Here is a 24345-nt window from a genome sequence, read left to right as displayed (position 1 = left end):
AGTCAGGACATTGATAGCTCCTCGCTCCTGTCTAGACGTGGCCTCTCTTCTCACCCTTATCTTTCCTGGCAGCTCTGGCAGATACCATGCTGTATCAGTTGGATGCTGGGATGCTGTTAACAGCTATGGAGGAGACCCAGGGGAATAAAATAGAGATCTGAGTTCTGGTAGTAACTCCCTGCTAGATTTCTACACAGAAACCTGGGAGGATGTGTGTGGCAGGAGCATGGGCAGGCACACTTTGACTCTCCAGCACAGGAGCATTCCTGGAATCCCAGAGAAAGAGGAATGGTATTACAGAAGCCCTGTTCCTCCATTGGCAAACTGGCAAGATCTGTCCAATTGGGGGAATGCTTTGGATCCATATTTATCAAAAGCAGTTTTCATTAGCTGTGTTATTACTGTGAGTTATTAAATCTGAATATTTTAAAATCATATACTTAACCATTTTCAGGGCCGACCCACAAAATTTTGGCACTTAAGGCGGGGAGCTCAAATGATGCCCCCGTGCTCCGTCGCTTGGGCCAAAACTTTGAAAGGTCTCAATTCTGCCTTCTTCCTGTTCTACTCCTCTCATGGTACTGCTCTGCTACCTACCCCAATAAAGGAGAACTAACAATTTAAAATGCCTTGTTCAAAAATTTTAAGTAACACTTAACTTTCAAATGCCCGAAAAGCAAATGTAACTTTTCTTGTCTGCATAGTAAACACTGGCATTTTTATCTGTTTAAATAATCAAAGTGGTGCTTTCCGTGCCTTCTTGGTAGCAAAGATTTGAACTGTTTCCTGAAGGTCCACAATCTGGGCCAGCTCATGCTCTATTGAAATGGTTGCAAGGCCGACCAGCCTCTCCTGTGTCATTGTGGAGCGTAGATGTGTTTTTATTAACTTCAGCTTGGAGAAGCTGCGTTCTCCACTGGCAACTGTTTTAGGAAGTGTTAGAAGTGCGCAGAGCAACAAAAGCATTTGGAAAGAGGGTGGTCATCTTATTTGTGCACATATATTCCAGAACAGCCTTTGGAGTTGATCCTGCTGAAACGTATCTTGAAAGGGCTTTCAGTTCATCACCTAAATCACTCGCATCAATATCGCGCATGTGATCATGTGTCAACACTATTTCTAGTGCCCTGCATTGTTGGTATAGGTCTTCTTCAGGTATAGTGAGGAGTTTTGGAATATCATAGAACATCCCAAATATACTTCTGTGTTCCTTGAGCTGCATGAAATGTTCTTCAACTGACTGTATTGCACAATCTAGCACCTGGTTAAAGAATTAAACTTTGAATTGTTGTTTGGAGTCTCTTATGGGATTATCCCGTACCTCGTAATCAAAATGTCTTCTTTGGTGACTCTTGTATTCTTGAATAGATGGGAAAATAGCTTCAGTGTGAAGTTCCTTTGCCAACTTCTGTGCACTCTTCAGAACGTTTCGAAATCCCTCATCTGACCGGTAAGACTGTAGGTATGACTTTGCTTTGTCCAGTTGTTCCATTGCTCCAGATATATCAAGGTTAACACCTTGGAGTCTCTTGCTTACAACGTTTATTTCAAATAGTATGTCATGCCACAACACCAAGCCACACAGAAATTTGAAGCTATGTATGTTTCTGGTGATTCCATTTCCCTCTGCCACTGTTCTCGCACGAACAGTTCCTGTCATAGCATTATCCTCCATGGCATCATCCATCTTCCCAATTTGGTGTTTGATAGGCTTTATCGCCTCCATTCAACTTCCCATCGTGTGGCACTCAGTGGTTTCAGTGTCAGAGAGGATGTTTCCAGATGTTGCTTCAAAATTTGCCATCGATGAGTTGATGCAGAGAAAAATACATAGATGCTTTGAATTCCATTAAACAGTTCAGCAGTCCACTAGAAGCTGATGCTGCATCACTGACCAGCAAGTTCAATGAATGAGAACTGCATGGGACAAAAAAAGCTTGAGGGTTTAACTCTCAGATCCGTGTCTGCACTCCTCTGTTCTTTCCTCTCATGTTGGCACCATTATCGTAGCCCTGACCTCTCATGTCAGCTATCGCAATTCTTGTATCTTTCAGCTTTTTAAGAAGCATATTTGTCATATCAGCTCTTGTAGTATGATAAATGTCAATAAATTCTAGAAAATGCTCTCTGACAGTCACCATTGCAGGGACATTTTCACTAGGTTCTGTTGTTATTACAAAATGCACCATTAAAGTCATGTGTTCCGTAGGCTGATGTCAGGTGTGCAGTCCAGAATAAGAGAGTAATATCTTGCTGACTTCAGATCTGTCACAATCTTCTGTTTGACTTTTGTTGCCTGTATGATCTCATTTTGAATTATTTTTCCAAGGTAGTGGTGTGTGTACATTTCTTGGGTAGTGACTCTTCTTAGATGCTCCTGGAGTACAGCATCAAACTCAGCCATCAGCTTCACAATTTTAAGGAAGTTTACATTGTTTGGCACATACAGCTGATCTGAAGTGCCACGCAATGCTAGGTTTTGGGCAGCAAGCATTCTCACAGTGGCAATGAGCCTTTTCAGAACATTTTGCCAGTAAAGAGACTCTGATGTAATCTTCTCTAGATGCTGATCATCTATGGTGGCCTTTAACCTTAGTCTCATCTCAAGCTCTTTCCACCTATGGAATGCTCTCTGGTGATTTGCTGCCTTCTCATGGCATTCCAGATTTCTAGCCAGATTTTTTGCAGTCCTTTGTTCCTGTAGAACCCAGTGTGGCTGGAACATTAGACTGGACGAGTCTGCAACAAAAACAGTATGCAGCATTCTGAGTTTTTGAGTACATAAGCCATGGCCTCTCCACTTTATCACCATTGGGGATTTCATGCCAGTAATGTGTTGGATGGAAACTTCTATTTTCATTATCTTTGGGGAACATGAAGTTTTTCACTTGCTGTGGCCCATGCAGTACAAGGAAGTCCCTCAGTCTACTGCTCAAGTGGGTCCACAGTCCTGGATCATCTAGACTTAAGGAACTAAACTCAGCAGCAGTTGTTTCTTGTGCCTCCACCACACTCTTCTCTGATCTACACTTTTCTTCAAGATTGTGCATGATTACATCCATTTGAGATGGAGATATGGATGCTGCAGTAGCTGCCAGGTCACCTGCACTCTGACCAACTCCTCCTCACCACTCACATCCTCACTGGGGCCGGAAGGCTCACCGTGAACATTTGTGTCTATGTATCTCAGGAGAACTCCTTCCTGCTTAGATAGAAAAGCTTCCTTTGCTTTCTTTCTTTTTCTGAATGCTGCCCCAGAGGGGCGTTTTCTTCTTTCACTCATGACTGCTGTTTGGTGCCATCTATAGTGGCTCGCAACACTCAACTGAAGGGAACAAATAATCAGGCTAGTAGCAGGGCCTGAGTGAGGGAAGATATCAACGTCTTAAGGGCCTAACTGGCTCCTACTATTTCAGTTGATGGCCTGTTCTCCTCAAGTGGGTTCAGGGAAGCAGCAGGAAACAGGAAGCTCCCTGAGAAGTTGGTATTAATCAGTCCAGGCTCCTGGGGGTGCTAGAGCGGTACATAAGAGGCTCCTCCTCCTCTCTCTCCCTGCAGCTCCTGCTGCTTTCTGTTATTCCCTCTCACCTTTTCTCCTGCCTGCCTGTTATGTCTATTGTGCCCTCTTTCCTCCAGCACAGCACTCCACCATCTCTGTGCATCTAGAGCAGAGAGAATATATATGCACCAGCAGCAGACACAATTTTCTACACCCTGGGTCCTAGTGGCGCCTCCCCACCGCCCCGCACAGTCTGGCACCTGAGGCGGCCACCTCAGTTCGCCTCATGGTAAGGCCAGCTCTGATTTTATTTCCTTTTTTTGCATTTTACTTCATTTGGAAACATGAAGTCAGTTTCACTGGTTACTCTTTTTGTTTGTCACCAGCTACCAAAAATGTTTACAACAAAAAATTGTTTTCAGTAGAATTAAAAAAGAATCATGGAAATCTCTCTCTATTGGTCTTTGATTTCTATATAATGTTACGTTTTTCAAAATCTAAATTAACCTGACAATTTCTCTCTCTTTTATCAGGGGGTAGCCGTGTTAGTCTGTATCTACAAAAACAACAAGGAGTCTGGTGGCACCTTAAAGACTAACAGATTTCCTTGTTCTCTCTCTTTTATTTTTTAAAATAATGTATTTCTGATATATCTGTAGAAGAAAAAAGGAGCCTGAGCCGAAGTCTATGGAAATCTCTCCAGTTAGAGTCTTTCCTTTGACTTCCATGGGTTTTGGATCATATCCTTAACCTGTATTTAAAAATATCTGTTACAATTAGGTAAAGTAGGCTTACAAATTTAGATTTGTGTAACTTGTTCTCTTACAGAGTAATTCAATGGGGGTCATCTCTTTGCAGGAAAAAAAACTTAAAGTAGATAGATCTGTGTCTACAAATGATATGCATTCATAATTCTCACTGGAGCCAACGGGAATTTTGTGTGTGCAGTTTACAAAATCAGGTCCTTTGTAAGTTCACCATAGTACAATGTCAGCTAACGGTTATTCATATGAAATCAATTTAATACTTAAAAAATTAATCTGACTGAAAATGCTGGTCAAGATGTGTGTTCGGCTGGGATTTTAATTATTTTGGTTTACAAAATGTCTGGTAACAAATGGCCTTTTCGGGGGCAGTTTAAACCTATAAGTATAAACCTCATGGCAGTATTCAGCCCAAGTTGGCTTCGTGGCCTGCAGAGCCCTAAGAAGTACTACACACCTCCAAAGATGTGTAGGTGTGTAAAGCAGGTTTTGGCTGGATATGAACACACAAACTTTCCCTCTGCCCACTTCCCTGAAGCATTCCTATATAATGTAAATAGAAGAATGAGGGTCATGTTAATTGATGAGATCTATGTACACCTGTAGCTGCACAACAAAGTGTGTAAAGAGGATGGATACGCTGCCTGCATTTGGAAAAACAAGTTTTGCTCAGTGTTTAACCATGTAAACATGAGAGAAATGCGGACCACTTCAGAAAAGAAAGTTCTCTGTACTAGTGAATCATAACTACTTCTGCAGGGCCCAGTCCTGCAAACACCCACTACCTGCTTCAGTGCTTGTTGCCATGAGTAGTCCCAATGAAGTCAACTCATTGAAGACCCTATTAAGTATTTACATGATCAGGTCCATAGTTGTTTTAGGATTTGGTCTCCTTTGATTAGATTTTAACTTAGTCAGAGTTAGTGTGTTTCATGACTAGATTAAAGTCACAATTCCATAAGGAAAAAGCTACTGTTTTATCAATAAGGTATCCCAGACCCATTTAAACATCAACTCTCAAATGGCTATTTCAGATTATGATGTTAGCACTTTTTGGACATTTTATATAGCTTGAATATGGTATTGCAGTTGCTTCATGCTTAACTGAAACATCACTTACATTTAGTGAATTTTTTTTCTAAGACAGGTTCTATGAATTACATATTTATAAGACATTGGGAAAATATGATAAATTATTGTATCCATGTTGAAAGACATACATATAAGCAGATTTTGGAGCCATTTACAGATATATATGCTATGACATATAATATTGTTAGTTCTATTCTATGACTTTTACAACCATCTAAAGCAGATTGGAGCCTCTAGCCCAGGTATGAGATTCTCATACTGTATATCACAGGTCCAGGTACCTCTTTCAATTTAGATTATATGTGCACATTTCAGGACTTTCTTTTTAATGTCAAAGAGCTTATTTTTTGGGGGGGGAGGGGTTTTGGACTTTGTGAGAGGTGATTTTCTGTTGTGGGTTTGTTTGTCCTATCTGGAGAAGAGTTTCATATATTTAAGTCAAACCAAATGTTACTATCTATTATGGAAATGCTACATTTCAGAAGTGCAGCATCCTTCTAGTGCATCTAGAAAGATTGCTTTCTTGGTGTTGGTCTTTGATAAGAATTTACTAATCTGTCCTTTAGATGGCATCTTCTGTTATGTTAAAATAATATCTTTTTCACTAAGTTTTGTGTGTGTGATTTATGCTTTAATTGTTTTATTGGGAAAAAAGCCTTGAAAAAAAATCTTGGGCCAACAATGATGATAAATTTATTGATATAATATTTATGGCATCAGATCTCTCAGTTAGAAGAGACTTAAAAACACTTTCGTTTTCTTTGGCCCTTATTTTCCAGTCCATTCCCACTAGTGGATGGAGCTAAATCTAATAGAATAAGCCAGAGAGATGCTGAAAGGAGAAGCACTGGCTCTCAGCATGCTCCCCTCCACACCTGGGGGTATCAGAGCAAGAGCTGAATTAACAGTACTATAGTTAGTCACCTCCATGGCTGCTACTGTGCAGCCATGTGAAAGGGCTTTGCTACCAGAGAATGGAGGCTAGCAGTAAGGAAGGGTGAATGAGTAGTTTGGTGGTTATAAGATCTGCAGGGTTGCACGAGAGAGTTCTGCATGGATCTCAAGACGCCTTCTCTGCAGCCCTGTAAACCTTTCTCATAGGCTCAGGCCTCTGCCTTATCAGCAGACCTGTAAAATTCTCTCATAGTCTCATAGACTTTAAGGCCAGAAGGGACCATCATGATCATCCCTCGTTGAAGGGGAGCATATCAAAGCACTCTTTGACTCCCTGTCCTTTGGGTTTTTCTGTGGCCCTTTATATTTAAAATATTATTGTTCAAATAAAATGGAAATAACTTAGGCTAGTCAAATCAAAGGCTGTCCTAGGCTGTAAAGCAACGTTACCTTATTCTGGATACTGGATGTATCTCAGCTGCCTACTTACAGTATGTAGAATTTACTTTCATTTAGGGTTTGTCCCCTGTGGAGATCATTATTTAGTGGTAAGGTAGCTTTTGTGTGTTGAGTAGGGATCATTTATTTCTAAAGAAATAAGAGGACTTAACAGCAGTGCCCAATCAATATGCAAAATCCTACTAAGATAATTTGTATTTAAATGTGAACAGTATTAATTCTAAACAATCTTCAACCCTTATTTAGTCTAATAATTGTTGGACATCTAGGTGAAGAAGGCACATCTAACTTATTATCAACGATATTGCCAACACTTAAACCTTTTGATTAGGTGACGCTGTTACCTAGTATTCTATTAGGGCCTGATTCTGCACCTATTATCAGTAGTAAATAGTAGTAAAACAACAATTGAATCCAATGAGAACAGGATCCAGGCCATAATGGAAGGAGGTACAGATGGAGATTGGCTAGTGAGTAGAGGAGTATGTAACTAGTATTAATTATAGATGTACCATAATATTTTATATAAGGTGTTTGTATATTTTTGAATAGCTATATGGTATGTTATAATGTGTGTGTGTGTGTGTATATATGAATGGAATAGTTGCACTTTGAAAATGTGAATAAGAAATTAATTTAAAAGAATAATTTTTGGTGGGCTTGTTTTACATTTTCCTTTTAAATTAAACTTTTTTTGGAATTTTTTATTTATATTTGGTACAGGAAGGCTGTATAATAACCAAACTTTTAAAATTTGCTTGTTCTGTAGCTTAGGAATTTTATTGTGTTTGTGAGGGGAACACAAGTTCATTAAATTATGAATAGTTTATGCTTATTTACCCTTTGTTTCATGAGTAGAGTTCAGTATTTTGTAAACATGAGACTCACATTCATGAAAAGAATTTCAGTTATTTAAGTCATTCAGTGAAGAAGCATAATATTACACTACGATAACTCCGCCTGTGTTTTTTTGGTTGGTCTTGTACTGAGCATTTCTTTGTTAGTACCTAGGTGATGAATCCTATCCTTTCAAAGATCTGTGCTCTCAACACCCAATTCAGCAGTCCATCTTTTATCAGCATATTTAAGCATTAAGTCGATGGGAATTAAGCTTGTACCTTGTTTTTCTGAATAGTAATGGAGTTAAGCATATGCTTAAATTTGTTGCTGAATTGGGCCCTTAGATTAGAAACCAGGAAAAGCATGCCTCAAACAATACAGATACCCAGGAGGCCATCATTTGAGAAGCTGTGATACATATTGGGGGAGCTGGTTGAGGGACAGACTTTCTCTCTGTGGCCCCTGTTGCACTGGTCAGTAGCCCAGCTTGTATTAGAAGGCCCAATATATTTGTATAATTGTTTTTAAAATTCACTGGAATTTTAGTTTTTTAATTATTTTTTGTAAGTTTAAAGGAAAATTCCATTTTTAATTTTACATTTCAGAATCATCCTGGTTTGTATTAGAAACAAGGGAGCTGACTTTTTAAAACAAATCAACATTTTAGTTTACATAAATTAAAACTTATTCCATAGAACCTTCCCTTGTTTTGTGATAGAACAAAAAAGTAATCTCCTTCCTTGACACCTGGACTCCTCTGGACACCATCCACAATCTCCATCCTCTACTAGGACTCATTCAGACATCAGTAAACATCTCCCTTCCAGAAAGCCAGAGCCAGTCAGATAGCCCTCAGTCTCCCCTTAGTCCAGGATATCAAGCCAGGGTCACTCAGGTGGTTCCTAGGAAGGAAGAGGAGGAAACCATGCTTCTCTGGTACCCAATCTGGATCTTTGCCATGAATGGAAGGGGAAAGTGAGGAGGGAAGGGGGCTTATAAGGAAGGTAAGGCTGCTTGATTCAAGGGGGGGTAGCGAGGGTGGTGATAAACCATGTAACAGGATAAACCTGGAACCTGGCCAGGATCTATGGATCAGGTCAACTGATATCTAAGCTGAGCGAGAGTTAGGATCCAAAGAGAGGCTAGAGGAGTGATGTTTACTAGTGCTACAGTGACGATTTGGTGGAGGAGGGGGAGCTGTGGAAATTACAGGGTGTAGCCAGAGTGTCCAGATAATGGGGGGAAGGGGAGGAGAGAAACACTAATTTTCCATATAACAGAAAATGCCAGACTCCATTCATTAAGTTCAGCGGCGTCAACAGTCATAAAATAGCTCTCACTTCTGCAGGTTGTTTGGAACTAATATTTACTGTTTTAATTTTCTTTGCAGCCCTTGGTATAAAAGTCAGGGCAGTTTCCCTTCAGTTTGGAATTCTTGGTAAAATAAAAAGATCTTTACCAAATATTTAAAAATTTAATTTAACTGAACTAAAATTGTAAAAATTCTAAGAAGTGATATCAACAAACAGCCACCTCTTTCTCCCCAAAAAACTAAGAGGGCTCTTTAGTCCAAGAGCAGATTGAGCTCTCTAATAGCACTCTTGGCTCTTTCAGACTGGGAGCCTGGACCTTTCATGTGATGCTTGTACCTCCTTGGGGCAGATATGGAAGCACAGGCACAGTGTAAAATGTTGGCAATAAGGCAAATATCAGGTACATTTAGCCCAGGATTAGTGGCTGGGACTCTTGAGTGTCATCTGAACATTGATTATTTGTTAGATAGTGCAGTTATGCTTAATGGAGGGCACAGCTCAAGAGTTACATAGCTTAACTACAATATTCAGTTTTATGCACTGTACCATGTTCACGTTCACAGCGGAAACTTGAGTGGCGTATGACACTGAGTTGCTGTAATATTTTCCAAAGCAGCCACGTATCACAACACTCAGAAAACTCATGAAACTCCCGTGCTGTGCTTTTTGTTCTGTAAGCTGTGTTTGCACTCAGCAAAAGGATGAGAAAGGGATTGAAATATTGTGTAGCATGTGACATGTATTTCAGTGAAGTGAAAGGAATGGCACACACCTGCTGTTGGCTGTGAAGGTCACTTACATTAAACTATGCGATGTTACTGCTTGCACTGGTTGGGCATAGCACAAATTATGTGGCAAAATCACAGTCCATTATTGGCCATGTGACATAAGCACCGTGAGAAGCTGCAGCGTCTGAGCCCCCAGCTCTCAGAATTTCCCCTCTGTCATATGAAGAAAAAAGAAATATGGGCATAAAACAGATCTAAAGAAAATCCGAAAAGTAACATATCGCTGTCCTTAAGTGAATCCAGACTACAGTGGGGATCAAGAATGGGCTTGTTATGGGCTCGATGCATGAATTAGTAGGTGAAATCTATGGCCTGTGTTATGACATAAGTTTCCTAGATAAACATAATGATCCCTTCTGGCCTTAGTCTAAAGTTGAAATCCTGTCCCATTTAAGTCATGGGCATATTTCCATTGATTTCAGTGGGGCCAGATTTTAATCTTATGGATCCATGAAAAAGGAACTGAAGAGCTTATTGCCCCCTGCCTTTATTCTATTTGATGGAAAGTCATTTTCATGGTTGTGACATTTTCAGCCCTTATGGCACACGTCACTAGGGCACCTTGAAAATCCAGAGGTTTTGGAGCCTGAGAAATTCCCTCCAAAGCCTGAGACTAGTACAATGTCCTATCTTTTCCTTCAGTGACATACACACTACAAAATGCCATCTCCTGTCCCATAACAGAGACATAGCTCTTCATCTTTTGTGGTCTCTAATGCACCTGGATTTAAAATACTTCCAGAATGTTCATTGCAGAAATTTGACAGTTTTGAAGACTAGTCCAGATTAACAAAGCACTCTTGTACCACGCTGATGAGATATAAATGCATATAGAGAGAAATGCATTGTCATAGGATATGAATTTAATCATACTGGGAAATGGTCTGAGGAGTTAGTGTTTTGGATTTGAATCAGGTTTGGGTTTGAGTATCGAGCTCCACCAGGGTTAGGGCTTGTATTCAATGGCCCTGATAGCTGTTAGCTGATTTTGTGACATTTTATCCTGAAAATGTGGAAAACTCATGAGTCTGATGAGATTTCCACCACCGTAGGCCAAAATCTCCTAAGAATGCCTGAATTCAATATGGAACACGAGTCCCTTCCAGTTTCAGATCTGACCTGCTATGAAAACCATAGAAGTGGGTTTGGGGCCAGGGATTAAAATTTGCCTTATAGGCCAGTTTTCAGTTGGTTCCAGTTGGCATCTGGATTTTGAAACTGCGCAAGGGTCTATTCATTTACTGGTTCCTGGGGCAAGCAGTACAACAAATAAAAGCAACAGATGTGAGTAGAAACCAAAAAAGATCGGATGGAAGTTTCTGACAGAGTCCACAGGAAGTTCTGCTAGAATAACTCCTCCAGAGGATGCCTCTAGAATTCAAAGTTCCTGTTCTGCCCCCATCTATATAGAGAGAGCAAGGAGGTACCTTCTGAATTGTCAGATTATTTACCCAAGGTATATGGGCACAGTTCCCCTTTAAATAGAAAGTTAGAAGATAATTGTGTGTTGCAGATCTGATTTTTCCAAATCTGTTTGGCTATGTGTGTGTGAATGCTCGATTTGAGTGTTGCAATAATTGCATGCACAGCTTTTTAAATCTGGTTCTGGATGTCCTATGTCAAAAATATGTAAAGAAACTCAAAACTCACTATATTTTAACAGAGAATTTACATTTTATATAACTACAGTCTAATATGATTTATTTAAAAATAAAATAATGAGAGTGGTTGCATTTGATTCAAATTTTAGCATTGGAACCTTTAATTTAGCTAAAAATTTAAATGCCCGTTTCCTCCTAAACCACACCCTTTTTTGTACTCTTAAAGTAGTTACAACGAAGAACTGCAGAACTGGAGATGAACCCTGTTTTAAGGCGGGTAGATTGTAGCCAAATGTGAATTTCTCTGTGGAGGCTGCTGATGTGTGCAGGCAAATTTCCTGAAATCATAAATCTCAGTGGAAAAATTGCTATCAAGATATTAGATGGAATCTCAGAACTAAACCACCTACATGATACTTTGAAGTCCACAGATGAAAGTCTGTGTTTATAGCTTACAATATGGCGTTAGACTTTTAGTTTTAAACTCACTGTATTCATACTGTAGCTATTGTAATGACAGCTAAATTGAGTGCTGATTTCATGAAAGAAATTTGTCCTTTTGTGAAAAGATTCTAAAATCAGGTATTCCATCAGTGCAACCTGGTGGAGCACCATTTACAATGCACAAATGAAAATTTGCTCTCCTCAGCTGTCAGTACAGTATGCTGAGAAATGAGCATATGAAGGCAATTTTAGTGTTGAACCTTTTTTAATTCAACACATCATTTGGTTTCAAAATAGTTAAGTAAATTGTATTAAATAATTGTAAACATTCCAAATAGTCATCCAAAACAAATCATATTTTGCATAATTGTAACTTAGAAAGAAAATATTAAAATGTAAATCAGTGAAGAGGAAAAATTAGAAAACCAACTCATGACTTATTACACTTTAAAGAAAGTTGCTTAAATATTCAGACTGGGTTGAAATTTATGGGGGTTAAATAAATCTATATGGTTCCTTTAAGAAATCCAGCAAATTTTTATAAACAGTGTCCGGTTAAAAAAAGGCCTTAAAATTATTTATTGCTACATAACTTTGAATATTTCTTTTCTAGTTACTGGAAAGCTCCCTATGTAGTATGATTATTGCAATGCAATAGGGTCTTCATTTTATAAAGTGCCTGGAAATTTGTTGTGTGACCAATTATATAAATAGTTTTATTGTTTAGAAAGTGTTTAAAATGAACTCTGTTTTTCTCCCCACATTAAATTTTTTAAAGAGAGAGATTTGAAAATCAAACAAAAATTCAGAGAGAGTTCAATCTTCCATTTCCCCCAAAGTGTACAGTAGGTTATACCAATTTAGACTTAGACTCAGACTCACTTTGACTTATGGGACTCTTTTCATTAGAAAGAATGCAATTACAAAGCATGCACTTTACATTAAGAAACAGTGAATGATATAATAATTGTAAATGATATCTACGGTATAACTAACCATATATTCTTCCAAAGAGAATGCAAACAATAGGAAGAAGAAAGTAAAATCAATAATATGACATTGTATGAATATATCTGGTCCATTAGTTCTGGGGAAATCTATTGCGTTCAATCCTAAATCACATTCAGTGTATGAAGTGGATAAATAAGAATGTTAGGGCAGTCCTTTCTCCCTTTGAGCTTAATGGCAGTTTTGAATGGAAAGGGACTGCAGGATTAAACTCTAAATTAACTGTTGTGAAGCAAGATTTTTAAGACCCTCGTTCATAAATGGGTTATTTCCAAAGAATACAATTATTGTATAGTGTTTTCTTTATAAACTTTTCTACAATTCCAATATATTTTAATACAGTAAAAATGTCATAGTTTAAAAGGGGTTTTCACTTCCTAAATGGTGTGTGTGTATTGTGAAATTTGACAGAAGTTTGCTTATTCTATTGCTGTTTGCGTATGGTATATTATATCTAAGCATATCAAATATATTTCACAAAACAATTATCTTGAAAGAACATGCTTATAAGATGTCCGCCAATCCCTAAAAATTGTAAAGGACTGGCCTTACACCTAGAATTTCTGATCCCTGAACACCAATTGTTGGTTGATTAAGGTCAATGATAGCACTTACGCAGTCCTTCTGTTGACTTGGATCATGTGACCTAAGTGATTGATTTAAGCACAGAATTGCTAATTTTCTATTGTAACAGTCTCCTCTACAGAGCAACATTCTTCATTAGCCCAAATTATTTATTCTGTGTTTAAAGGCAATTCATTTTTTCCTTTACCAGTGCCATTAAATAAATGTAGAATTGCCTATCTCACTCACTAGTGCAAAAGTGTCAGTGCCAGTGTTAGATGCAGCCTTTGTTCCCACATATCTTTGGCTAGGCTGAGATTCAGAATAGCAGATAATAACATACAGTGTGTATTATTGATGTTGTCTTAATTGTCTTATTGACAACTCACTTGCACTTGAAGAGGCATGCTAATATTACACATTTTATGAGACTGTACGTATTTTCATGATTGAACCTATAGCTACAGAAAGGTTTAAAACACACAAAAATCTTACCCATTGAAACCGCTGAAATATCTTATATATATTTTTGTAAAAGTCCATTTATTCTGCTCAGTTGAATTCAATTTCTTCCCTCTTAATTATCCCACAGTATTGGCTAACTAGCTACCTATTTATACTTAGTGTGGAGTTGGTTCTAAAAGTGTAAGGACCATGCACCATTAACTTAAAAATAGTGGCTTGTAGGGCTGGAATATTATACATTTGAACAATGTGGTAAGGCCTGGATATAAAAGGAGAAAGTGTGCACTTGTTTGCCCCTTCCAGCGAAAGGAGAATGCATTGAAGGAGATGTATATTTATATACAGTCTGCCAGGGTTCAGGTACATGGTATCCTCATTGTGACTGTGCCAAACGTACTATTCATTTCTCATTTTGATTTCTTTTGGTGTGGGCTCCCTAAGAGGATGCTGAAATGGTTTATTTATTATTGTTAAGTTTTATTTTCTATTATGTAGCCCTGTGAATTGATTTGTGACATTGTTGAATGTTAAAATCAATAAACAAAAAATAAAAATATAGCATGTAGCATGTATCAGTGTGAAGTGACGGATGTAGGCAAGTACTAAGGAAATGCTCCTGCTGGGAGTGATTGCAGCCTGAAGTGTTCTACATGTGCATGATCTGCATACTGCCGTTGTCTCCTTATGAAATCCACCCGTTTGGACTGATGGGCTCTTCTGCCTTTGCACATGCCAATCAACGCAGAAGGACCAATTGGCAACATACAGTTTCACACCAGCATTGTTATCTGGCTGCTGCTTTTTTCCTGGCGTCATCTCTGACTTGCCTCAGATGGATTCAGTCAGGGATTGACACTCTGCTCACAATCCTGTTTGTTGTAATGTTGGAACTGAAGGAGGAGGAAAAGTGGACTGATATGTCCCAACTCCATTGTGGATCATCACCCCTTCTATTCAAGTTCTGCCTTTTTTGCCTCTTGTGCTGTTGGGAACTTGTTTTTCCCAAAGAGGATTCAAAGGATGGACACATTCTTCAGGTTCACTTTGTCCTTGTTCTCTTAGAGAAAGTGACCTGAGTAACGTCTTGAAGCAAGCTGTGGTTCAACCCAGGAGGTAAGTAGCTCAGTTTTATCTTCTTCCCCATAACATCCATGGCCACCTAGGAGTCTTCCATCACAGGAACTTTTTTGAATTAAGAGATTTTTAGGAACCAAAAATTCATTCCCCAAAACATATACAAATTTTCACTGATTCCTTGCCATCTTCCAACTCTCTTGAGTAGAAGCCAAGTCTGTTCTTTGTTGCATTTGCAGCTACGTTTTATTGTATGCAAAAGGAAGGTGAAGTTTCTTTCAAAACCTCATCTACTCTTCTGAAAATCAGGCCTTAGGCCTATCTGCCTGTTTCCCCATGTATAAATTGGGGGTAATCATTCTTGTCCATCTTTGGCCTGGTCCACACTAACCCCCCACTTCGGACTAAGGTACGCAAATGCAGCTACGTTAATAACGTAGCTGAATTCGAAGTACCTTAGTCCGAACTTACCGCGGGTCCAGACGCGGCAGGGAGGCTCCCCCGTCAATGCCGCGTACTCCTCTCGCTGAGCTGGAGTACTGGCGTCGACGGCGAGCACTTCCGGGATCGATCCCAGAACCCTGTCTGCTGCCGGACCCTGAGGTAAGTGTAGACGTACCCTTTGAAAACCACTTTGAGATCTATATTGCTGAAAAATACTATATCAACATCATTAAAATGTCTAAATGATAAATAATGTGTCAATTGCTATACTAATTGGGCTGGGAGAATTTGAAAAGGATTTAGAATTTCAAAGACTAAATTCATTCACTTGGATAAACCTGTGCAGATGGTGGAATAACTTGTCCCTTTTCAGAGAGGCAAGTGGCACCTCATTTTATACTAAATTTCTGTGCTCTCTGACTCCTTCTCCCATGTTTCCTCCCAATCTTCTTCCTGCCTTGAGCAGAATGGTTCAGCCAATGCTCCATGACTGAAGCAGCTTCATCTTTGTTTTTTATGTATTGGGGTTTGTTTCTGCAATGCATGCCTGTTAGCTGACAAAACCCGGAGTTTCTCTTTGATGTAGTGCCTCAAAGTCCCAAATAGTGGTCCTGCCTAGTGCATTTCTGCCCTTGAACCAGCTATCCCATGATAGACCTCAAAAATTTGAAAATACAGTCAGCAGACATACTGTTGCACTCTTCAGGCTTCCATTGCACTTGTGTTCTATGCTATATGTGCAGTGTAGCAAAGGGATGCAATATTCAGTTTTCAAGTTCAAGACTCTGTTTCTCTAAAAAATATGCTGTAGCTGTACCAGAAGTTGTGGGCTTGATGTAGGAATCACTTCATGAAATTCTTTGGCCTGCTATGCAGGGGGTCAGACTAGATTATCATAATGGTCCCTTCTGGCCTTAAAAAAATCTATGAACGTCTGGTTTACAAAAATGCCCCAGTTGTGTTTCTCCATATTCCAGAGTACAGTGTTGAGTGGTCTCTTGATTCTGATTATGCCTCTATCTTCTACAACAGCTCCTGCTGACAACCACAAACCTGGTACTCAAAGGAGTTGTATTTTCTGAGAAGTCTGCCTGAAGGTAGGTAAAAGATTACTGGGGTATTGTCTGCACCAAGAAGGCATTCTGGAATGTTTCCCTGCGTAGGCTCAGAACCAAATTAGCTCTCACTTGGTACTGACAGGATGAGAAGTTCACAGACAGAAAACAGAGTTATTGAAGGAGTGAGGTCTTCAAAGAAAACTGTATATTGGTTTGCTAGAACTCAGGGTGGTCAGATAGGAGCTGGCAACATGACATCTGTTCCAACTATATGTGGTGGTGATTGTGCATATAAACTACCAGGTGGCACCTGAAGTAACCTACTCTTCAAAGAGTCCTGATTTTTGTTCTAGTAGGCCAAAAGGGCCTTCTGTTTATGCAGTATTCCTCATACTAGGAGCTGACAGGAGGAGGAGATCCTTTACATGCTACACTTGAACGACCTTCTGTTTCCAACATGACAGTTGTCATCTTGACTGACTTGGGGAATTGAACAAGCACCTCCAGAGCCAAAAGCATGAGTTTATATAGCTTAAGGAAAAGGTGCTGTTGCTGTGACAGGTAACACGCTGCACAATGGGTTATGCTAGCATGTCCCAAACATGGAAGGAATCCTATGCTACCCCATTAAAACAGCTTTCTGGCTCATTTGCATTGCAGATGCAGCACAAAAGGACCAAAATGGAGGTCAAGAACTGGCCAGTTGTGTGAGGACAGAATTACATTCTCAGGATGTGCTGTTTCTCTCCATGTCAAAACTAGGAGCAGCCTGCATGATCACATCCATATATTCCCTCATGAATATCCTCTCTTTCCGCCTCGAGGCCCCGGAATGACCAAGGAGGCCAGAGTTGCGGACACACTTCACACTGCTTAAATGCTCTCTCTTCAGCTCCTTTGTTCATAAGCATTTCTTTTGGTACTCTCATTCTCCATCCCATTTCAGGATAACTTGGCTGGCAGTTTGGCAAAAGAATGTTAGAAGTTTGCCACATCTGAGATTATACTAGTTATGTACAGAAAGAATAATACCTTTCATGTTACAGGGTGTGCAAAGTATTCTTGGATCAGTGCTGGATTAGGAGAGGATCACACAGAATTCTTCCAGCAGCATAGCGGTTGTTGCTTAAAAGAAAAGTTTGGTACCCAGCTTCTTAAAGGTTCCAAAGGCAGCCCTTAGTTTCTTGAGATGAGAAATGTCCGACCATTTGGTTTCTAAAGGGAGTGGATTTGAACATGAATAAAATCCCAGTCTATCCTTTGGCATTAACTTGGTCCTCAGGAGACTAAGAACCTCATTTTCCTCAAAGCTTTCTCATTTAGTGGTTATGAAAATCCTCCAGTAGCCATTTCTTTGCTTTGGAATTGGGCAAATTGGTGGTCCTCATAAACCAAGTGTCTATTTGTCAACTGTGCAGAATTTATTGTCTTTCATTTAAGTAGTCTTGGATATAATTTAATCAAATAGCTCAAATAGCTCAAGTAAATAGAATTTAGACTTATATTTACAAAAGTGTTCACTAATTTGGGGTATTTCAGTTTTTGGAGGCCTGACTCGAGACATTTAAAGCTTGATTTTAGGAGGTGTTGAGTGCCAAGGTTGGAATTGAAATCAGTGAGAAATATGGGTGCTTGGCACCTCTGGCAATAATACCATAGGTAGCCAAAGTTGCGCACCCAAAAGCATTTTGGTGTTAATAGTTAAAATATCAAAATAAAGAAAAAAAATCAAGAAGAAAGCTAAGGTGAACAGCATTAGAAAAAAAACCCCACAAAAGCAATTTAATGGAATGAAATTCTGCTCTAATAAACCTGGAAAGGGTACACTGGAGAAGGAAGACTAGCATGCCTTCCAAAGATAGTAGTACTTAAGGCGACAGAGAAAGTTAATGCACATGAATGACAGTTGTTCCTGATACCAAGTATCAAAGGGGTAGCCGTGTTAGCCTGGATCTGTAAAAGCAGCAAAGAGTCCTGTGGCACCTTATAGACTAACAGACGTATAGGAGCATGAGCTTTCGTGGGTGAATACCCACTTCTTCGGATGCATGTTGTTCCTGAGGGAGTCATCAGATGCAATAGTGGAGAGTCACTTCGCCTCAAATTCCACATAAGTTAAGAAAGTTGTTTATGAATGTTGTTAGAACAAGATGGACAATTGCTCTAGATAGGTCTGATGTTTGACCTCTGCCACGGGTTGTTGCAAGAAGCAGTTATCTACAATACCTATTAGATTTAATTTCCTTGCAGGATGATACCTGAACAGCTAAATCTTCAGTTTCTTTGTTTTGCAGCTTATTTCTCTATTGGTAGATTCAGGGAGGTGTTAGACACAACATTACTATGGGCAAAGTTTGTATCAAATAAAAGGATTCCATTTTCTGCCAAGTTGGGGTTTAACCTCTCTTAGATCCTTAGTTGTGCATAATTAATGTATTTTCAATATCTTTCGGCATTTGACTTTCTGAATTCTCTCACAGAATTAATCTTAAAGATGTCTCAGTATTCTGCCTTCAGGAAGACAACTTGCTTTTAGCTCATGCCATAATTTTTGATTTCAGTTTTTGGATGTCATGTATCACTCTGATTAAATGTCCTTTTTTTCTTTTTTCTTTTTTGCAGAAGGCTATTCTCCTAGAACAATCAAGCTATTATCTAACAAATGTGTGGCAGTTAGTGTTAGCATCTTTTTAATGGCAGCAATCTCTTCCATTTTGAACAAAACCTATTGCCTGCTTTATATCATCAAAGAGCTTGTCCGGATTTGGCAGTTTTAGATTGGGTAACGTTATGATGGACAAGTTGACAATTCATTAAATCAAAGATTTTCCATCCACAATTGTTGATCTTTTGTTTGTTTACTGTTATTATAGTCTGCACAGTTGCATCAGGAAATAAGACATACCTTTCCTGTACACTTGCATTGATGACTATGGTGGATGCTACTAAGAGAAAAAAGGCCCGGCTGGTGCTAATTTTAAGAAACACCCCATGTAAATACACTAGTGCCATTGTTGAACTCCTCTTTTTCATTAAAGTAGCATTACTGTCCCTGATTTTACCACTTACCAAATATACTAAGATATAAAAATATTTCCTTTGTGTTTATTTTAGTAGTAATTCAGGAACCAACTGGTAGTAAGTAATAGGTATGACCTATGCAGTTTTACATGCAGTAGCTAGCTCCCTAGCTTGTTGAATCACTATGATGTTTGGGATGTACATTCTTTGAAGCTTACTTCTAAAGAAAGGCATCCACATTTTTAATTTGAGATTCTGTCTATTCCTGTGGTGTTTACATTCCAATATGGCAGAAGATCATTGAAAAAAGAAAAGATGAAAATGCACTTATAAAAAGGGTTTCTTAAAACAGGCCACTCTCAAAGATCCACAATTTTCTACCTCTTCCCCTCTTTTAGAGACTGGGATTAATGTTCTGTGTAGGAAAGAATATACATTAGTAGACGACTTGCGAGTTCAACACAGTGCTATTAGTTATAGAGCCATAACACAAGAAGTACGGAGGAGCATGTTACAGATATAGTTGGAAGATACTTACAGTTATGTCATTTTATATTAACACAGCTGCAGATTTAGTTACTTTTGTTTTTCAGTATGTTATCTTTATACTATGTTTTTACTTGCTACTTAAAAACCAAAGCCTAATTCTCTTGCAGTTTTTGCAGTTCCAGCTGTACTGTAAAAGGATCAAGTATTTCAAATTGCTTGCAAGTTTCTTTATTAAATGTGTTTAACAGGAGAACGAGGATAGTCAGCGTGTGGCATTCTTGCAGCAATATAGAATCTTCTGATTGTTTAGTTTTGAATTCTTGTTACTTATAATATGCAGCATATTTTAAAAATATGAATATGGTGTTCATTAAAAGGACTAATAACAATGCCTTGAACTTGGCATGGTGTGGATGTTATGCAAGCTTTCCCACACATAGTTCTGCAAGTACCCCTCAATTCTGACCTGCAATAATGCCCTTCATATTCTAGACCTGGCCCTCACCTATACAGAGACTGCAAACTGTGTCAAATCATGTGTGTGTGTGTGTGTGTGTGTGTGTGTGTGTGTTTGTGATCCAGACAAATGAGACATTCAAGCTCATTTTCACGTGTGACCTACAATATGCATTTTTATAAACCATCTGAACAAGTCATTTTTTAATAAATCATGGGCAATGGCTGTAAACAAGAACAGTATAATAAATTGATGAACAATTTAAGGATACTGCAGAAAGCCATATATATGGGGAGCTAATGATTTAGAAAATTTGTATTTCTGATTCAATTATCATTAATTTTTAGAAGTTTTAAAGATACCTTTGGTGTAATTAGAATTCTCTAAGACTTCATATGTTTCTTCCAAGTATTTTAGAGATGCAGAAAGATTAAGGCTATTTTTTCAAATTGTAGTTTATCATAATATACATGGCATCCTGTTCTTCTGACATGAATGTGGTATAACATCGGGAGGTGGTCGGACTAATTCTTTGGTGGGACTTGTGTCTTCTAGTGTTGTGTCCATATTGTTAGACAGGGTTTAGAGATACTAATAATTATATGGAAGCTTTACCAACTATTTAGTGGGTGATCAGCAACATGTGGCATGTAAACTATGCTTGAGAGCACCTACTTACAGAACAGACAGCAAGAATAAGAATTTGAACAAGCAAACAGATTCCTCTACAAATATGCAAATATTAAGTCCTAGTGTAAATTTAATTAAAACAAAACCACCCCCCCTCCCTAAACCGTAAAGATTGCCTCTGTTCTTCAAAAATCAGTTTTATGAAGAAACAGTTTAACCAAAATTGAAAAAAAGGGGGCATGTAGCCTTTCAGGCTATGATGATTAGTATTAAGATGAGTTGCACTTTAGCTAGGCTGAAACTTGTTCGTAACAGAATGTTAAATACTTACTGAAAAGAAAGATTATGTCTATCTAGTTACACCATTCCTTGATATATGCACCATGTCAGAGTGCCATTGTCTCCTGGGTAAAGACTGAGAGTTCAAATACCCACTATCTCTCCCCTGGTGCTCCAAATGCTCTGCTTTGAAGTTTTTATAATCCATCTGTCATCTTCTAGCAGGGAGGGCACATGTTCTGTACCACTCAATTATAGAATTCTCTTTTGCCAGCTACAATGAGACAGGAAAGAATGTTATGGGTGGTTGAGAGAAACTGTCAGATATACTAAATTCCTAGGATTCATATGGGTGATGTTATTCCAGTGTAGGAACACAGCATGTGTTATTGTTCAAGTGTATTAAGAATACATTTTGTATTGTACAGTTTAAGGACTTTGATTTTCACATACTTTGGTTAATATTTGATTTTTATTTTAAAAATTGGAACAACCAAACAGTCTGGGGTTTGTTCATTTTATTTGTTCTAACTACAAAAAACTAACCAAAATATGCATACATTTCAGAGCATCAAAAATTATGATTATTTCTACTACTATGGTGAAATGAAAGGATTGAATTTTTGTGTGCAAAAGCTAGGAAACAGTGTAGGGGTTTATAGATCGGCACTATTTGCCATACAAATTGTTCGTATTATGACATGAACTGAAGGCCTGAAAATTATATGTCTATCATCGGATAAAAACAGAAGTAGCATTTCATTATGTGGTGAATAAAAACAATAGAAGCAACATAGTTAATATTTTGCTTAAAGAAATCTACCTTATAGGGAGATAGGTTGCCTGATAGCATGCTGACATTTCATGTACTGCGTCCCTGGGGTGACTTAATTTGTTGTCTGATGTGAAATGAGTTTGATGATCTCAGCTCAGTCCCTCGTGGATATTAATTCACTTTATAAAACATCCCACATAATTTATCACATAGCGGCATACTTTGAAAATTGTATTTTTTGCTCAGGACAGGGCCAGCAATTGTGCATGGATTATAACTGAAGTTATCATTTTATTTAGGCTATTGTCATGGGCCCACTGCAGAGAAGGCACAACACAATTCTAAGGAAAAAAGAGCTTTTCACTTGCAACTTATTATTATAACAGTCACAGTAAATACAACACTGGTACACGTAGCTCCTGTAGCACAGATTAGCTTGCAGCCTTCACACCCACTTCTAATTATGCATCTTCACCAGGTGCCTCCTGAAGGCTCCTAAAATGGACTATAAGATTTAGGACTGTCCCAATGACACAGACCCCTGTGTTAACTAGAAGTTCATGCCTATGAAGGAATTTTTAATAACCATCAAGCCAACGTCCTGCCATCTGTCTTGCCGGTGTATACCTGCAATGTAAGCTATATCTTCTTTCCCAACCAAACCGTTCTCCACTCCCCCCCCCCCACTGCTGAAATCTAAGACTGGTTTCAAATATTTCCTTCTTGCAAGAATTCATGTTTACTAGTGACTCTTTAATTGACACCCTGCTAACTATTTAGCTGTAAGCCAACCCTCAAGCAGGACTGGATTCTCAGATTGAATATGTCATACTTAAGGTAGGAAGAATGAACATTGTCAGAGCAGAATATCACACCACCAGATAAATGTGTTTGCCAGGGCCTCTCCATTATTGGTCATATATTCCTCTTACAAGGTCCATGATGTCAGAGTGTGCACTGGGGAGCTATCCTCAGATGCATAGATAATGAGGAGAGAGGCCCTGTCCCCATGTTTAAGTGCTTGAGGCCACTGCAGAGGGAGAAGTTGGAGCCATGCCCTGAACTGCCATATCAGTTGGTTTAACTCCAACACCCTTTTAAAATTTCCTGACTTACCATTGCCTGTAGACACTGTTGTCCTCCTTTAATGGGCTGTAGCTCTGGAGGAGTCTGTGTGGCTGTGGTACAGCTGTTAGCGGTGAAGGGCTCGCTGGTCCTAAGATAATGTGTTTCCTCCAGAGTTGACGGGCAGCTGCTGCAGGCTCCCTGAGCTGAGGAAGGGGCTGGGGTTGTGAGAGGGGAAGCTATTCACAGCCACATGGCTCTTGCACGGGAGCAGCAAGCCTTTCTGGAGCCATAGGTGGGGCGAGGAGACCAGTTAAATTAGCCTGTGTCAGTACTGTGCTAATCAGATCCTTGAATGGGCTGTCATGGCAGGGAAAATGTGTGAGGGGAAGGTATCTGTGTATGCGTAAGCCAGGCTGGTGGCTGTTGAGATGGAGCCAGCTGCTCCAGCTCGCTTCAGTTCTTGGTGAGGGGGAAGAGATGACTGAGGCAAGGGAAAGCATCATGTGGGACCTAAACAGGCCTCTGACCTCTTGAAGAGTTGCCCTTAGGAGCCAGCCGGAAACATCTTTGGGAACATGTGGATTGACCAGTTGTTGCAGCCCACAGTATAGGTGGGTCACATTTGTGCAACTGTCCCAGCCAATGTATGTACTCTATTTCCTTTCCGCCACCTGCTCCCACCCTACTGACATTTAAACGAGCTGTTCGCGAAACAGTGGATAAGATTTTTCAGAAGATCTCAGCTCATTAATTACTAAGTTATTTTTCAAATCTGGCCCTTAGAGTCCTGATGAGAGATGCTGGGTTGGGCACAGAGCACTTGTGAAAATCTGATCCTTCATGAGACAGCCTTGAGAGCTTTGGTTTCAGCACTACATGGCTGACAGTTCTGCAGTGAAATCATGCCACAGAGGTGGCTGTATTTCATTACTCGCTGAAGTTACTCCTGTGGCCAAATTCACCTGTGAGCAGGAGACTCATGCAGACCACACTGGGAGTCACTCATATACACTGAGGGCAAAATTTGACCCATTGTTTCTAAAATGCTGGAGGACCCTTCAGGATGAAAGGAGCTCTGTAACTGTAAGATTCTTATTAATAATTATGATGCCAAATCTTGCACTACTCACACACTACTCCCCTTGGTCTTGAGTTAACTGAAACTTAACTCTGATCCAATTTAATGTGGAGAGACTGGATGTTAGCTGATAAATAGAGACATAATTTAAAAGTCTCTATGATTTCTAGAGGCCTGGCTGTGAACCAAATATTTCCTCATTATTTTTGAGTTTGCAGCCAATACAAGTTTCAGAAATGAT

At 39.2% G+C, this 24345-nt stretch overlaps 1 protein-coding gene across 5 annotated transcripts in view; it reads left to right on the top strand.

Moving 5' to 3' along the window:
- The window catches only part of ZNF536 (zinc finger protein 536), a 427243-nt gene that overhangs the window by 13613 nt on the left and 389285 nt on the right, over positions 1 to 24345 (top strand). The gene's annotated exons all lie outside the window — the stretch shown is intronic.

This window comes from Malaclemys terrapin, chromosome 14 (genome assembly GCF_027887155.1).
Source record: "Malaclemys terrapin pileata isolate rMalTer1 chromosome 14, rMalTer1.hap1, whole genome shotgun sequence".
Classification (NCBI taxonomy): Eukaryota; Metazoa; Chordata; order Testudines; family Emydidae; genus Malaclemys; species Malaclemys terrapin.
This window is presented reverse-complemented; position numbering and strand designations above follow the sequence as displayed.